The 13,145-nt window shown below is 50.7% G+C and overlaps 25 non-coding genes across 25 annotated transcripts; all 25 read left to right on the top strand.

Annotated features, from left to right (window-relative positions):
* The first annotated feature begins 123 nt into the window (after positions 1-123).
* Positions 124-196, top strand: Trnak-uuu (transfer RNA lysine (anticodon UUU)). The gene has a single exon. It is a non-coding gene; the product is annotated as a tRNA-Lys (tRNA).
* Positions 197-334: 138 nt separating this feature from the next.
* Positions 335-416, top strand: Trnas-cga (transfer RNA serine (anticodon CGA)). The gene has a single exon. It is a non-coding gene; the product is annotated as a tRNA-Ser (tRNA).
* A 745-nt stretch (positions 417-1,161) lies between these two features.
* On the top strand, positions 1,162-1,243 carry Trnas-aga (transfer RNA serine (anticodon AGA)). Its single transcript has one exon. It is a non-coding gene; the product is annotated as a tRNA-Ser (tRNA).
* Positions 1,244-1,597: 354 nt separating this feature from the next.
* Positions 1,598-1,670, top strand: Trnak-uuu (transfer RNA lysine (anticodon UUU)). The gene has a single exon. It is a non-coding gene; the product is annotated as a tRNA-Lys (tRNA).
* Positions 1,671-1,808: 138 nt separating this feature from the next.
* On the top strand, positions 1,809-1,890 carry Trnas-cga (transfer RNA serine (anticodon CGA)). Its single transcript has one exon. It is a non-coding gene; the product is annotated as a tRNA-Ser (tRNA).
* Positions 1,891-2,635: 745 nt separating this feature from the next.
* Trnas-aga (transfer RNA serine (anticodon AGA)) lies at positions 2,636-2,717 on the top strand. Its single transcript has one exon. It is a non-coding gene; the product is annotated as a tRNA-Ser (tRNA).
* Positions 2,718-3,071: 354 nt separating this feature from the next.
* Trnak-uuu (transfer RNA lysine (anticodon UUU)) lies at positions 3,072-3,144 on the top strand. Its single transcript has one exon. It is a non-coding gene; the product is annotated as a tRNA-Lys (tRNA).
* A 138-nt stretch (positions 3,145-3,282) lies between these two features.
* Positions 3,283-3,364, top strand: Trnas-cga (transfer RNA serine (anticodon CGA)). The gene has a single exon. It is a non-coding gene; the product is annotated as a tRNA-Ser (tRNA).
* A 745-nt stretch (positions 3,365-4,109) lies between these two features.
* On the top strand, positions 4,110-4,191 carry Trnas-aga (transfer RNA serine (anticodon AGA)). Its single transcript has one exon. It is a non-coding gene; the product is annotated as a tRNA-Ser (tRNA).
* Positions 4,192-4,545: 354 nt separating this feature from the next.
* Trnak-uuu (transfer RNA lysine (anticodon UUU)) lies at positions 4,546-4,618 on the top strand. The gene has a single exon. It is a non-coding gene; the product is annotated as a tRNA-Lys (tRNA).
* Positions 4,619-4,756: 138 nt separating this feature from the next.
* Trnas-cga (transfer RNA serine (anticodon CGA)) lies at positions 4,757-4,838 on the top strand. Its single transcript has one exon. It is a non-coding gene; the product is annotated as a tRNA-Ser (tRNA).
* A 745-nt stretch (positions 4,839-5,583) lies between these two features.
* On the top strand, positions 5,584-5,665 carry Trnas-aga (transfer RNA serine (anticodon AGA)). The gene has a single exon. It is a non-coding gene; the product is annotated as a tRNA-Ser (tRNA).
* Positions 5,666-6,019: 354 nt separating this feature from the next.
* On the top strand, positions 6,020-6,092 carry Trnak-uuu (transfer RNA lysine (anticodon UUU)). The gene has a single exon. It is a non-coding gene; the product is annotated as a tRNA-Lys (tRNA).
* Positions 6,093-6,230: 138 nt separating this feature from the next.
* Positions 6,231-6,312, top strand: Trnas-cga (transfer RNA serine (anticodon CGA)). The gene has a single exon. It is a non-coding gene; the product is annotated as a tRNA-Ser (tRNA).
* Positions 6,313-7,057: 745 nt separating this feature from the next.
* On the top strand, positions 7,058-7,139 carry Trnas-aga (transfer RNA serine (anticodon AGA)). The gene has a single exon. It is a non-coding gene; the product is annotated as a tRNA-Ser (tRNA).
* A 566-nt stretch (positions 7,140-7,705) lies between these two features.
* Trnas-cga (transfer RNA serine (anticodon CGA)) lies at positions 7,706-7,787 on the top strand. Its single transcript has one exon. It is a non-coding gene; the product is annotated as a tRNA-Ser (tRNA).
* Positions 7,788-8,532: 745 nt separating this feature from the next.
* On the top strand, positions 8,533-8,614 carry Trnas-aga (transfer RNA serine (anticodon AGA)). The gene has a single exon. It is a non-coding gene; the product is annotated as a tRNA-Ser (tRNA).
* Positions 8,615-9,181: 567 nt separating this feature from the next.
* Positions 9,182-9,263, top strand: Trnas-cga (transfer RNA serine (anticodon CGA)). The gene has a single exon. It is a non-coding gene; the product is annotated as a tRNA-Ser (tRNA).
* A 744-nt stretch (positions 9,264-10,007) lies between these two features.
* Positions 10,008-10,089, top strand: Trnas-aga (transfer RNA serine (anticodon AGA)). Its single transcript has one exon. It is a non-coding gene; the product is annotated as a tRNA-Ser (tRNA).
* A 355-nt stretch (positions 10,090-10,444) lies between these two features.
* Trnak-uuu (transfer RNA lysine (anticodon UUU)) lies at positions 10,445-10,517 on the top strand. Its single transcript has one exon. It is a non-coding gene; the product is annotated as a tRNA-Lys (tRNA).
* Positions 10,518-10,655: 138 nt separating this feature from the next.
* Trnas-cga (transfer RNA serine (anticodon CGA)) lies at positions 10,656-10,737 on the top strand. The gene has a single exon. It is a non-coding gene; the product is annotated as a tRNA-Ser (tRNA).
* Positions 10,738-11,480: 743 nt separating this feature from the next.
* Positions 11,481-11,562, top strand: Trnas-aga (transfer RNA serine (anticodon AGA)). Its single transcript has one exon. It is a non-coding gene; the product is annotated as a tRNA-Ser (tRNA).
* A 354-nt stretch (positions 11,563-11,916) lies between these two features.
* On the top strand, positions 11,917-11,989 carry Trnak-uuu (transfer RNA lysine (anticodon UUU)). The gene has a single exon. It is a non-coding gene; the product is annotated as a tRNA-Lys (tRNA).
* A 138-nt stretch (positions 11,990-12,127) lies between these two features.
* Positions 12,128-12,210, top strand: Trnas-cga (transfer RNA serine (anticodon CGA)). Its single transcript has one exon. It is a non-coding gene; the product is annotated as a tRNA-Ser (tRNA).
* Positions 12,211-12,955: 745 nt separating this feature from the next.
* Trnas-aga (transfer RNA serine (anticodon AGA)) lies at positions 12,956-13,037 on the top strand. The gene has a single exon. It is a non-coding gene; the product is annotated as a tRNA-Ser (tRNA).
* The last annotated feature ends 108 nt before the right edge of the window (positions 13,038-13,145 follow it).

The following is a 13,145-nucleotide window of genomic DNA, read 5'->3' as shown; positions in this document are numbered from 1 at the left end:
GTTTATAGACAGCAGTCAGACGACGTTTAAATAGTAACAGCTCCACACAACGATTACCCAACAGTAAAGGACATGAGGCAATGTGTGAGTATGCGTAGTGGGAGGGGTGCTCATGTAATGTGAGCCCGGATAGCTCAGTCGGTAGAGCATTAGGCTTTTAACCTAAGGGTCCAGGGTTCAAGTCCCTGTTCGGGCGGAAATTTTAATACTTTGGTAGCCGCACGTCTAGTAGCGGTGTAAGCACTACGGAAAAGAATGCAGCTACGCCGTTTCCTGGCACTGCAGTGCTTTAAACGGTAGCAGTTGCATGTATCGGTAGGGTCTTGCGATACTGGCAGTCGTGGCCGAGTGGTTAAGGCGTCTGACTCGAAATCCCGTTCCCTCTGGGAGCGTAGGTTCGAATCCTACCGGCTGCGTGCGATTTTGCATAAAAACGAGCAGAAATTTTCGCACACATGTGACATGCGTGGGTGAATGCGGATCCAAACCAGTGACACCATTCTCAACAAGACGGAAATTTATGTTTAAGAATACTGTTTCGCGACGGCCGCAGTCTGTTGTGGCTATCGGTTCACCTCGCACGGACGCTAGTACTGCAGAAATCAGTCGCAGGCCCACGAACGCGCCCCCGTCCTTTTGTCGCGCCGTCGCCGTGTTCGTGAGTACGCAGATGTGCTTGAAAGTGTTGGACAGAGCGAGCATTCATTTCTTTTTAAGAATCGCAGTTCCATTCATTCGAGTGCGGCAAAAGCAGTGGTGCAGCGTTTCTTTTCTTAAGATCTCGCAGCTGCTTGCAAGTGTGTCCATCGTTTAAGACGACAGAAAACTAGCGTCAGCGGTGCGTCAGTGGGAAGTCGGTGAAGTCGCCATTGGAGCCATAAGCCAGCAATTACGACACGCGAATCACTGGCACACCATGCAGCATGTACTACAACGCTCGGCCGAGGGACCGGACAGCTCAGTCGGTAGAGCGCTAGACCTTCAACCAAAGGGTCCCCGGTTCAAGCCCCCGTCCAGGCGAAAACTAATACACTGTCTAAACAGCTAACGTGCTGGCAACGAAAGCACTACAGAAACGAGTGAGGGAGGCCATGTCGCGCTCTGCCATCAGATTGCTTGTAAACGAGCAGTTGCACTTGTAGAGTCACGCATCTGCAGCCGGCAGTCGTGGCCGAGTGGTTAAGGCGTCTGACTAGAAATCAGATTCCCTCTGGGAGCGTAGGTTCGAGTCCTACCGACTGCGTTTCTTTTTTGTGTCAAGAGGTGAAGAACATCTCCAACGGAACCGTGAAATGAGCGAATACGTGGGAAACACTGCATTCGAGAAGCTTGTGAATTTTACAATTGTCCAGTGAGTGTCGACAAAACACGTAGCTCCTCTGCTGTAACATATGAGACGTACAAACTGCTGCAATTTGACTTCACATCGTGTGTCAGCTTTCATCGATAGTCTGTTACGAGCGTAGCGTAATGAGTTTATAGACAGCAGTCAGACGACGTTTAAATAGTAACAGCTCCACACAACGATTACCCAACAGTAAAGGACATGAGGCAATGTGTGAGTATGCGTAGTGGGAGGGGTGCTCATGTAATGTGAGCCCGGATAGCTCAGTCGGTAGAGCATTAGGCTTTTAACCTAAGGGTCCAGGGTTCAAGTCCCTGTTCGGGCGGAAATTTTAATACTTTGGTAGCCGCACGTCTAGTAGCGGTGTAAGCACTACGGAAAAGAATGCAGCTACGCCGTTTCCTGGCACTGCAGTGCTTTAAACGGTAGCAGTTGCATGTATCGGTAGGGTCTTGCGATACTGGCAGTCGTGGCCGAGTGGTTAAGGCGTCTGACTCGAAATCCCGTTCCCTCTGGGAGCGTAGGTTCGAATCCTACCGGCTGCGTGCGATTTTGCATAAAAACGAGCAGAAATTTTCGCACACATGTGACATGCGTGGGTGAATGCGGATCCAAACCAGTGACACCATTCTCAACAAGACGGAAATTTATGTTTAAGAATACTGTTTCGCGACGGCCGCAGTCTGTTGTGGCTATCGGTTCACCTCGCACGGACGCTAGTACTGCAGAAATCAGTCGCAGGCCCACGAACGCGCCCCCGTCCTTTTGTCGCGCCGTCGCCGTGTTCGTGAGTACGCAGATGTGCTTGAAAGTGTTGGACAGAGCGAGCATTCATTTCTTTTTAAGAATCGCAGTTCCATTCATTCGAGTGCGGCAAAAGCAGTGGTGCAGCGTTTCTTTTCTTAAGATCTCGCAGCTGCTTGCAAGTGTGTCCATCGTTTAAGACGACAGAAAACTAGCGTCAGCGGTGCGTCAGTGGGAAGTCGGTGAAGTCGCCATTGGAGCCATAAGCCAGCAATTACGACACGCGAATCACTGGCACACCATGCAGCATGTACTACAACGCTCGGCCGAGGGACCGGACAGCTCAGTCGGTAGAGCGCTAGACCTTCAACCAAAGGGTCCCCGGTTCAAGCCCCCGTCCAGGCGAAAACTAATACACTGTCTAAACAGCTAACGTGCTGGCAACGAAAGCACTACAGAAACGAGTGAGGGAGGCCATGTCGCGCTCTGCCATCAGATTGCTTGTAAACGAGCAGTTGCACTTGTAGAGTCACGCATCTGCAGCCGGCAGTCGTGGCCGAGTGGTTAAGGCGTCTGACTAGAAATCAGATTCCCTCTGGGAGCGTAGGTTCGAGTCCTACCGACTGCGTTTCTTTTTTGTGTCAAGAGGTGAAGAACATCTCCAACGGAACCGTGAAATGAGCGAATACGTGGGAAACACTGCATTCGAGAAGCTTGTGAATTTTACAATTGTCCAGTGAGTGTCGACAAAACACGTAGCTCCTCTGCTGTAACATATGAGACGTACAAACTGCTGCAATTTGACTTCACATCGTGTGTCAGCTTTCATCGATAGTCTGTTACGAGCGTAGCGTAATGAGTTTATAGACAGCAGTCAGACGACGTTTAAATAGTAACAGCTCCACACAACGATTACCCAACAGTAAAGGACATGAGGCAATGTGTGAGTATGCGTAGTGGGAGGGGTGCTCATGTAATGTGAGCCCGGATAGCTCAGTCGGTAGAGCATTAGGCTTTTAACCTAAGGGTCCAGGGTTCAAGTCCCTGTTCGGGCGGAAATTTTAATACTTTGGTAGCCGCACGTCTAGTAGCGGTGTAAGCACTACGGAAAAGAATGCAGCTACGCCGTTTCCTGGCACTGCAGTGCTTTAAACGGTAGCAGTTGCATGTATCGGTAGGGTCTTGCGATACTGGCAGTCGTGGCCGAGTGGTTAAGGCGTCTGACTCGAAATCCCGTTCCCTCTGGGAGCGTAGGTTCGAATCCTACCGGCTGCGTGCGATTTTGCATAAAAACGAGCAGAAATTTTCGCACACATGTGACATGCGTGGGTGAATGCGGATCCAAACCAGTGACACCATTCTCAACAAGACGGAAATTTATGTTTAAGAATACTGTTTCGCGACGGCCGCAGTCTGTTGTGGCTATCGGTTCACCTCGCACGGACGCTAGTACTGCAGAAATCAGTCGCAGGCCCACGAACGCGCCCCCGTCCTTTTGTCGCGCCGTCGCCGTGTTCGTGAGTACGCAGATGTGCTTGAAAGTGTTGGACAGAGCGAGCATTCATTTCTTTTTAAGAATCGCAGTTCCATTCATTCGAGTGCGGCAAAAGCAGTGGTGCAGCGTTTCTTTTCTTAAGATCTCGCAGCTGCTTGCAAGTGTGTCCATCGTTTAAGACGACAGAAAACTAGCGTCAGCGGTGCGTCAGTGGGAAGTCGGTGAAGTCGCCATTGGAGCCATAAGCCAGCAATTACGACACGCGAATCACTGGCACACCATGCAGCATGTACTACAACGCTCGGCCGAGGGACCGGACAGCTCAGTCGGTAGAGCGCTAGACCTTCAACCAAAGGGTCCCCGGTTCAAGCCCCCGTCCAGGCGAAAACTAATACACTGTCTAAACAGCTAACGTGCTGGCAACGAAAGCACTACAGAAACGAGTGAGGGAGGCCATGTCGCGCTCTGCCATCAGATTGCTTGTAAACGAGCAGTTGCACTTGTAGAGTCACGCATCTGCAGCCGGCAGTCGTGGCCGAGTGGTTAAGGCGTCTGACTAGAAATCAGATTCCCTCTGGGAGCGTAGGTTCGAGTCCTACCGACTGCGTTTCTTTTTTGTGTCAAGAGGTGAAGAACATCTCCAACGGAACCGTGAAATGAGCGAATACGTGGGAAACACTGCATTCGAGAAGCTTGTGAATTTTACAATTGTCCAGTGAGTGTCGACAAAACACGTAGCTCCTCTGCTGTAACATATGAGACGTACAAACTGCTGCAATTTGACTTCACATCGTGTGTCAGCTTTCATCGATAGTCTGTTACGAGCGTAGCGTAATGAGTTTATAGACAGCAGTCAGACGACGTTTAAATAGTAACAGCTCCACACAACGATTACCCAACAGTAAAGGACATGAGGCAATGTGTGAGTATGCGTAGTGGGAGGGGTGCTCATGTAATGTGAGCCCGGATAGCTCAGTCGGTAGAGCATTAGGCTTTTAACCTAAGGGTCCAGGGTTCAAGTCCCTGTTCGGGCGGAAATTTTAATACTTTGGTAGCCGCACGTCTAGTAGCGGTGTAAGCACTACGGAAAAGAATGCAGCTACGCCGTTTCCTGGCACTGCAGTGCTTTAAACGGTAGCAGTTGCATGTATCGGTAGGGTCTTGCGATACTGGCAGTCGTGGCCGAGTGGTTAAGGCGTCTGACTCGAAATCCCGTTCCCTCTGGGAGCGTAGGTTCGAATCCTACCGGCTGCGTGCGATTTTGCATAAAAACGAGCAGAAATTTTCGCACACATGTGACATGCGTGGGTGAATGCGGATCCAAACCAGTGACACCATTCTCAACAAGACGGAAATTTATGTTTAAGAATACTGTTTCGCGACGGCCGCAGTCTGTTGTGGCTATCGGTTCACCTCGCACGGACGCTAGTACTGCAGAAATCAGTCGCAGGCCCACGAACGCGCCCCCGTCCTTTTGTCGCGCCGTCGCCGTGTTCGTGAGTACGCAGATGTGCTTGAAAGTGTTGGACAGAGCGAGCATTCATTTCTTTTTAAGAATCGCAGTTCCATTCATTCGAGTGCGGCAAAAGCAGTGGTGCAGCGTTTCTTTTCTTAAGATCTCGCAGCTGCTTGCAAGTGTGTCCATCGTTTAAGACGACAGAAAACTAGCGTCAGCGGTGCGTCAGTGGGAAGTCGGTGAAGTCGCCATTGGAGCCATAAGCCAGCAATTACGACACGCGAATCACTGGCACACCATGCAGCATGTACTACAACGCTCGGCCGAGGGACCGGACAGCTCAGTCGGTAGAGCGCTAGACCTTCAACCAAAGGGTCCCCGGTTCAAGCCCCCGTCCAGGCGAAAACTAATACACTGTCTAAACAGCTAACGTGCTGGCAACGAAAGCACTACAGAAACGAGTGAGGGAGGCCATGTCGCGCTCTGCCATCAGATTGCTTGTAAACGAGCAGTTGCACTTGTAGAGTCACGCATCTGCAGCCGGCAGTCGTGGCCGAGTGGTTAAGGCGTCTGACTAGAAATCAGATTCCCTCTGGGAGCGTAGGTTCGAGTCCTACCGACTGCGTTTCTTTTTTGTGTCAAGAGGTGAAGAACATCTCCAACGGAACCGTGAAATGAGCGAATACGTGGGAAACACTGCATTCGAGAAGCTTGTGAATTTTACAATTGTCCAGTGAGTGTCGACAAAACACGTAGCTCCTCTGCTGTAACATATGAGACGTACAAACTGCTGCAATTTGACTTCACATCGTGTGTCAGCTTTCATCGATAGTCTGTTACGAGCGTAGCGTAATGAGTTTATAGACAGCAGTCAGACGACGTTTAAATAGTAACAGCTCCACACAACGATTACCCAACAGTAAAGGACATGAGGCAATGTGTGAGTATGCGTAGTGGGAGGGGTGCTCATGTAATGTGAGCCCGGATAGCTCAGTCGGTAGAGCATTAGGCTTTTAACCTAAGGGTCCAGGGTTCAAGTCCCTGTTCGGGCGGAAATTTTAATACTTTGGTAGCCGCACGTCTAGTAGCGGTGTAAGCACTACGGAAAAGAATGCAGCTACGCCGTTTCCTGGCACTGCAGTGCTTTAAACGGTAGCAGTTGCATGTATCGGTAGGGTCTTGCGATACTGGCAGTCGTGGCCGAGTGGTTAAGGCGTCTGACTCGAAATCCCGTTCCCTCTGGGAGCGTAGGTTCGAATCCTACCGGCTGCGTGCGATTTTGCATAAAAACGAGCAGAAATTTTCGCACACATGTGACATGCGTGGGTGAATGCGGATCCAAACCAGTGACACCATTCTCAACAAGACGGAAATTTATGTTTAAGAATACTGTTTCGCGACGGCCGCAGTCTGTTGTGGCTATCGGTTCACCTCGCACGGACGCTAGTACTGCAGAAATCAGTCGCAGGCCCACGAACGCGCCCCCGTCCTTTTGTCGCGCCGTCGCCGTGTTCGTGAGTACGCAGATGTGCTTGAAAGTGTTGGACAGAGCGAGCATTCATTTCTTTTTAAGAATCGCAGTTCCATTCATTCGAGTGCGGCAAAAGCAGTGGTGCAGCGTTTCTTTTCTTAAGATCTCGCAGCTGCTTGCAAGTGTGTCCATCGTTTAAGACGACAGAAAACTAGCGTCAGCGGTGCGTCAGTGGGAAGTCGGTGAAGTCGCCATTGGAGCCATAAGCCAGCAATTACGACACGCGAATCACTGGCACACCATGCAGCATGTACTACAACGCTCGGCCGAGGGACCGGACAGCTCAGTCGGTAGAGCGCTAGACCTTCAACCAAAGGGTCCCCGGTTCAAGCCCCCGTCCAGGCGAAAACTAATACACTGTCTAAACAGCTAACGTGCTGGCAACGAAAGCACTACAGAAACGAGTGAGGGAGGCCATGTCGCGCTCTGCCATCAGATTGCTTGTAAACGAGCAGTTGCACTTGTAGAGTCACGCATCTGCAGCCGGCAGTCGTGGCCGAGTGGTTAAGGCGTCTGACTAGAAATCAGATTCCCTCTGGGAGCGTAGGTTCGAGTCCTACCGACTGCGTTTCTTTTTTGTGTCAAGAGGTGAAGAACATCTCCAACGGAACCGTGAAATGAGCGAATACGTGGGAAACACTGCATTCGAGAAGCTTGTGAATTTTACAATTGTCCAGTGAGTGTCGACAAAACACGTAGCTCCTCTGCTGTAACATATGAGACGTACAAACTGCTGCAATTTGACTTCACATCGTGTGTCAGCTTTCATCGATAGTCTGTTACGAGCGTAGCGTAATGAGTTTATAGACAGCAGTCAGACGACGTTTAAATAGTAACAGCTCCACACAACGATTACCCAACAGTAAAGGACATGAGGCAATGTGTGAGTATGCGTAGTGGGAGGGGTGCTCATGTAATGTGAGCCCGGATAGCTCAGTCGGTAGAGCATTAGGCTTTTTAACCTAAGGGTCCAGGGTTCAAGTCCCTGTTCGGGCGGAAATTTTAATACTTTGGTAGCCGCACGTCTAGTAGCGGTGTAAGCACTACGGAAAAGAATGCAGCTACGCCGTTTCCTGGCACTGCAGTGCTTTAAACGGTAGCAGTTGCATGTATCGGTAGGGTCTTGCGATACTGGCAGTCGTGGCCGAGTGGTTAAGGCGTCTGACTCGAAATCCCGTTCCCTCTGGGAGCGTAGGTTCGAATCCTACCGGCTGCGTGCGATTTTGCATAAAAACGAGCAGAAATTTTCGCACACATGTGACATGCGTGGGTGAATGCGGATCCAAACCAGTGACACCATTCTCAACAAGACGGAAATTTATGTTTAAGAATACTGTTTCGCGACGGCCGCAGTCTGTTGTGGCTATCGGTTCACCTCGCACGGACGCTAGTACTGCAGAAATCAGTCGCAGGCCCACGAACGCGCCCCCGTCCTTTTGTCGCGCCGTCGCCGTGTTCGTGAGTACGCAGATGTGCTTGAAAGTGTTGGACAGAGCGAGCATTCATTTCTTTTTAAGAATCGCAGTTCCATTCATTCGAGTGCGGCAAAAGCAGTGGTGCAGCGTTTCTTTTCTTAAGATCTCGCAGCTGCTTGCAAGTGTGTCCATCGTTTAAGACGACAGAAAACTAGCGTCAGCGGTGCGTCAGTGGGAAGTCGGTGAAGTCGCCATTGGAGCCATAAGCCAGCAATTACGACACGCGAATCACTGGCACACCATGCAGCATGTACTACAACGCTCGGCCGAGGGACCGGACAGCTCAGTCGGTAGAGCGCTAGACCTTCAACCAAAGGGTCCCCGGTTCAAGCCCCCGTCCAGGCGAAAACTAATACACTGTCTAAACAGCTAACGTGCTGGCAACGAAAGCACTACAGAAACGAGTGAGGGAGGCCATGTCGCGCTCTGCCATCAGATTGCTTGTAAACGAGCAGTTGCACTTGTAGAGTCACGCATCTGCAGCCGGCAGTCGTGGCCGAGTGGTTAAGGCGTCTGACTAGAAATCAGATTCCCTCTGGGAGCGTAGGTTCGAGTCCTACCGACTGCGTTTCTTTTTTGTGTCAAGAGGTGAAGAACATCTCCAACGGAACCGTGAAATGAGCGAATACGTGGGAAACACTGCATTCGAGAAGCTTGTGAATTTTACAATTGTCCAGTGAGTGTCGACAAAACACGTAGCTCCTCTGCTGTAACATATGAGACGTACAAACTGCTGCAATTTGACTTCACATCGTGTGTCAGCTTTCATCGATAGTCTGTTACGAGCGTAGCGTAATGAGTTTATAGACAGCAGTCAGACGACGTTTAAATAGTAACAGCTCCACACAACGATTACCCAACAGTAAAGGACATGAGGCAATGTGTGAGTATGCGTAGTGGGAGGGGGTGCTCATGTAATGTGAGCCCGGATAGCTCAGTCGGTAGAGCATTAGGCTTTTTAACCTAAGGGTCCAGGGTTCAAGTCCCTGTTCGGGCGGAAATTTTAATACTTTGGTAGCCGCACGTCTAGTAGCGGTGTAAGCACTACGGAAAAGAATGCAGCTACGCCGTTTCCTGGCACTGCAGTGCTTTAAACGGTAGCAGTTGCATGTATCGGTAGGGTCTTGCGATACTGGCAGTCGTGGCCGAGTGGTTAAGGCGTCTGACTCGAAATCCCGTTCCCTCTGGGAGCGTAGGTTCGAATCCTACCGGCTGCGTGCGATTTTGCATAAAAACGAGCAGAAATTTTCGCACACATGTGACATGCGTGGGTGAATGCGGATCCAAACCAGTGACACCATTCTCAACAAGACGGAAATTTATGTTTAAGAATACTGTTTCGCGACGGCCGCAGTCTGTTGTGGCTATCGGTTCACCTCGCACGGACGCTAGTACTGCAGAAATCAGTCGCAGGCCCACGAACGCGCCCCCGTCCTTTTGTCGCGCCGTCGCCGTGTTCGTGAGTACGCAGATGTGCTTGAAAGTGTTGGACAGAGCGAGCATTCATTTCTTTTAAGAATCGCAGTTCCATTCATTCGAGTGCGGCAAAAGCAGTGGTGCAGCGTTTCTTTTCTTAAGATCTCGCAGCTGCTTGCAAGTGTGTCCATCGTTTAAGACGACAGAAAACTAGCGTCAGCGGTGCGTCAGTGGGAAGTCGGTGAAGTCGCCATTGGAGCCATAAGCCAGCAATTACGACACGCGAATCACTGGCACACCATGCAGCATGTACTACAACGCTCGGCCGAGGGACCGGACAGCTCAGTCGGTAGAGCGCTAGACCTTCAACCAAAGGGTCCCCGGTTCAAGCCCCCGTCCAGGCGAAAACTAATACACTGTCTAAACAGCTAACGTGCTGGCAACGAAAGCACTACAGAAACGAGTGAGGGAGGCCATGTCGCGCTCTGCCATCAGATTGCTTGTAAACGAGCAGTTGCACTTGTAGAGTCACGCATCTGCAGCCGGCAGTCGTGGCCGAGTGGTTAAGGCGTCTGACTAGAAATCAGATTCCCTCTGGGAGCGTAGGTTCGAGTCCTACCGACTGCGTTTCTTTTTTGTGTCAAGAGGTGAAGAACATCTCCAACGGAACCGTGAAATGAGCGAATACGTGGGAAACACTGCATTCGAGAAGCTTGTGAATTTTACAATTGTCCAGTGAGTGTCGACAAAACACGTAGCTCCTCTGCTGTAACATATGAGACGTACAAACTGCTGCAATTTGACTTCACATCGTGTGTCAGCTTTCATCGATAGTCTGTTACGAGCGTAGCGTAATGAGTTTATAGACAGCAGTCAGACGACGTTTAAATAGTAACAGCTCCACACAACGATTACCCAACAGTAAAGGACATGAGGCAATGTGTGAGTATGCGTAGTGGGAGGGGGTGCTCATGTAATGTGAGCCCGGATAGCTCAGTCGGTAGAGCATTAGGCTTTTAACCTAAGGGTCCAGGGTTCAAGTCCCTGTTCGGGCGGAAATTTTAATACTTTGGTAGCCGCACGTCTAGTAGCGGTGTAAGCACTACGGAAAAGAATGCAGCTACGCCGTTTCCTGGCACTGCAGTGCTTTAAACGGTAGCAGTTGCATGTATCGGTAGGGTCTTGCGATACTGGCAGTCGTGGCCGAGTGGTTAAGGCGTCTGACTCGAAATCCCGTTCCCTCTGGGAGCGTAGGTTCGAATCCTACCGGCTGCGTGCGATTTTGCATAAAAACGAGCAGAAATTTTCGCACACATGTGACATGCGTGGGTGAATGCGGATCCAAACCAGTGACACCATTCTCAACAAGACGGAAATTTATGTTTAAGAATACTGTTTCGCGACGGCCGCAGTCTGTTGTGCTATCGGTTCACCTCGCACGGACGCTAGTACTGCAGAAATCAGTCGCAGGCCCACGAACGCGCCCCCGTCCTTTTGTCGCGCCGTCGCCGTGTTCGTGAGTACGCAGATGTGCTTGAAAGTGTTGGACAGAGCGAGCATTCATTTCTTTTTAAGAATCGCAGTTCCATTCATTCGAGTGCGGCAAAAGCAGTGGTGCAGCGTTTCTTTTCTTAAGATCTCGCAGCTGCTTGCAAGTGTGTCCATCGTTTAAGACGACAGAAAACTAGCGTCAGCGGTGCGTCAGTGGGAAGTCGGTGAAGTCGCCATTGGAGCCATAAGCCAGCAATTACGACACGCGAATCACTGGCACACCATGCAGCATGTACTACAACGCTCGCCGAGGGACCGGACAGCTCAGTCGGTAGAGCGCTAGACCTTCAACCAAAGGGTCCCCGGTTCAAGCCCCCGTCCAGGCGAAAACTAATACACTGTCTAAACAGCTAACGTGCTGGCAACGAAAGCACTACAGAAACGAGTGAGGGAGGCCATGTCGCGCTCTGCCATCAGATTGCTTGTAAACGAGCAGTTGCACTTGTAGAGTCACGCATCTGCAGCCGGCAGTCGTGGCCGAGTGGTTAAGGCGTCTGACTAGAAATCAGATTCCCTCTGGGAGCGTAGGTTCGAGTCCTACCGACTGCGTTTCTTTTTTGTGTCAAGAGGTGAAGAACATCTCCAACGGAACCGTGAAATGAGCGAATACGTGGGAAACACTGCATTCGAGAAGCTTGTGAATTTTACAATTGTCCAGTGAGTGTCGACAAAACACGTAGCTCCTCTGCTGTAACATATGAGACGTACAAACTGCTGCAATTTGACTTCACATCGTGTGTCAGCTTTCATCGATAGTCTGTTACGAGCGTAGCGTAATGAGTTTATAGACAGCAGTCAGACGACGTTTAAATAGTAACAGCTCCACACAACGATTACCCAACAGTAAAGGACATGAGGCAATGTGTGAGTATGCGTAGTGGGAGGGGTGCTCATGTAATGTGAGCCCGGATAGCTCAGTCGGTAGAGCATTAGGCTTTTAACCTAAGGGTCCAGGGTTCAAGTCCCTGTTCGGGCGGAAATTTTAATACTTTGGTAGCCGCACGTCTAGTAGCGGTGTAAGCACTACGGAAAAGAATGCAGCTACGCCGTTTCCTGGCACTGCAGTGCTTTAAACGGTAGCAGTTGCATGTATCGGTAGGGTCTTGCGATACTGGCAGTCGTGGCCGAAGTGGTTAAGGCGTCTGACTCGAAATCCCGTTCCCTCTGGGAGCGTAGGTTCGAATCCTACCGGCTGCGTGCGATTTTGCATAAAAACGAGCAGAAATTTTCGCACACATGTGACATGCGTGGGTGAATGCGGATCCAAACCAGTGACACCATTCTCAACAAGACGGAAATTTATGTTTAAGAATACTGTTTCGCGACGGCCGCAGTCTGTTGTGGCTATCGGTTCACCTCGCACGGACGCTAGTACTGCAGAAATCAGTCGCAGGCCCACGAACGCGCCCCCGTCCTTTTGTCGCGCCGTCGCCGTGTTCGTGAGTACGCAGATGTGCTTGAAAGTGTTGGACAGAGCGAGCATTCATTTCTTTTTAAGAATCGCAGTTCCATTCATTCGAGTGCGGCAAAAGCAGTGGTGCAGCGTTTCTTTTCTTAAGATCTCGCAGCTGCTTGCAAGTGTGTCCATCGTTTAAGACGACAGAAAACTAGCGTCAGCGGTGCGTCAGTGGGAAGTCGGTGAAGTCGCCATTGGAGCCATAAGCCAGCAATTACGACACGCGAATCACTGGCACACCATGCAGCATGTACTACAACGCTCGGCCGAGGGACCGGACAGCTCAGTCGGTAGAGCGCTAGACCTTCAACCAAAGGGTCCCCGGTTCAAGCCCCCGTCCAGGCGAAAACTAATACACTGTCTAAACAGCTAACGTGCTGGCAACGAAAGCACTACAGAAACGAGTGAGGGAGGCCATGTCGCGCTCTGCCATCAGATTGCTTGTAAACGAGCAGTTGCACTTGTAGAGTCACGCATCTGCAGCCGGCAGTCGTGGCCGAGTGGTTAAGGCGTCTGACTAGAAATCAGATTCCCTCTGGGAGCGTAGGTTCGAGTCCTACCGACTGCGTTTCTTTTTTGTGTCAAGAGGTGAAGAACATCTCCAACGGAACCGTGAAATGAGCGAATACGTGGGAAACACTGCATTCGAGAAGCTTGTGAATTTTACAATTGTCCA

The sequence above is a fragment of the Schistocerca cancellata genome, unplaced genomic scaffold (genome assembly GCF_023864275.1).
Source record: "Schistocerca cancellata isolate TAMUIC-IGC-003103 unplaced genomic scaffold, iqSchCanc2.1 HiC_scaffold_308, whole genome shotgun sequence".
Lineage (NCBI taxonomy): Eukaryota > Metazoa > Arthropoda > Insecta > Orthoptera > Acrididae > Schistocerca > Schistocerca cancellata.
This window is presented reverse-complemented; position numbering and strand designations above follow the sequence as displayed.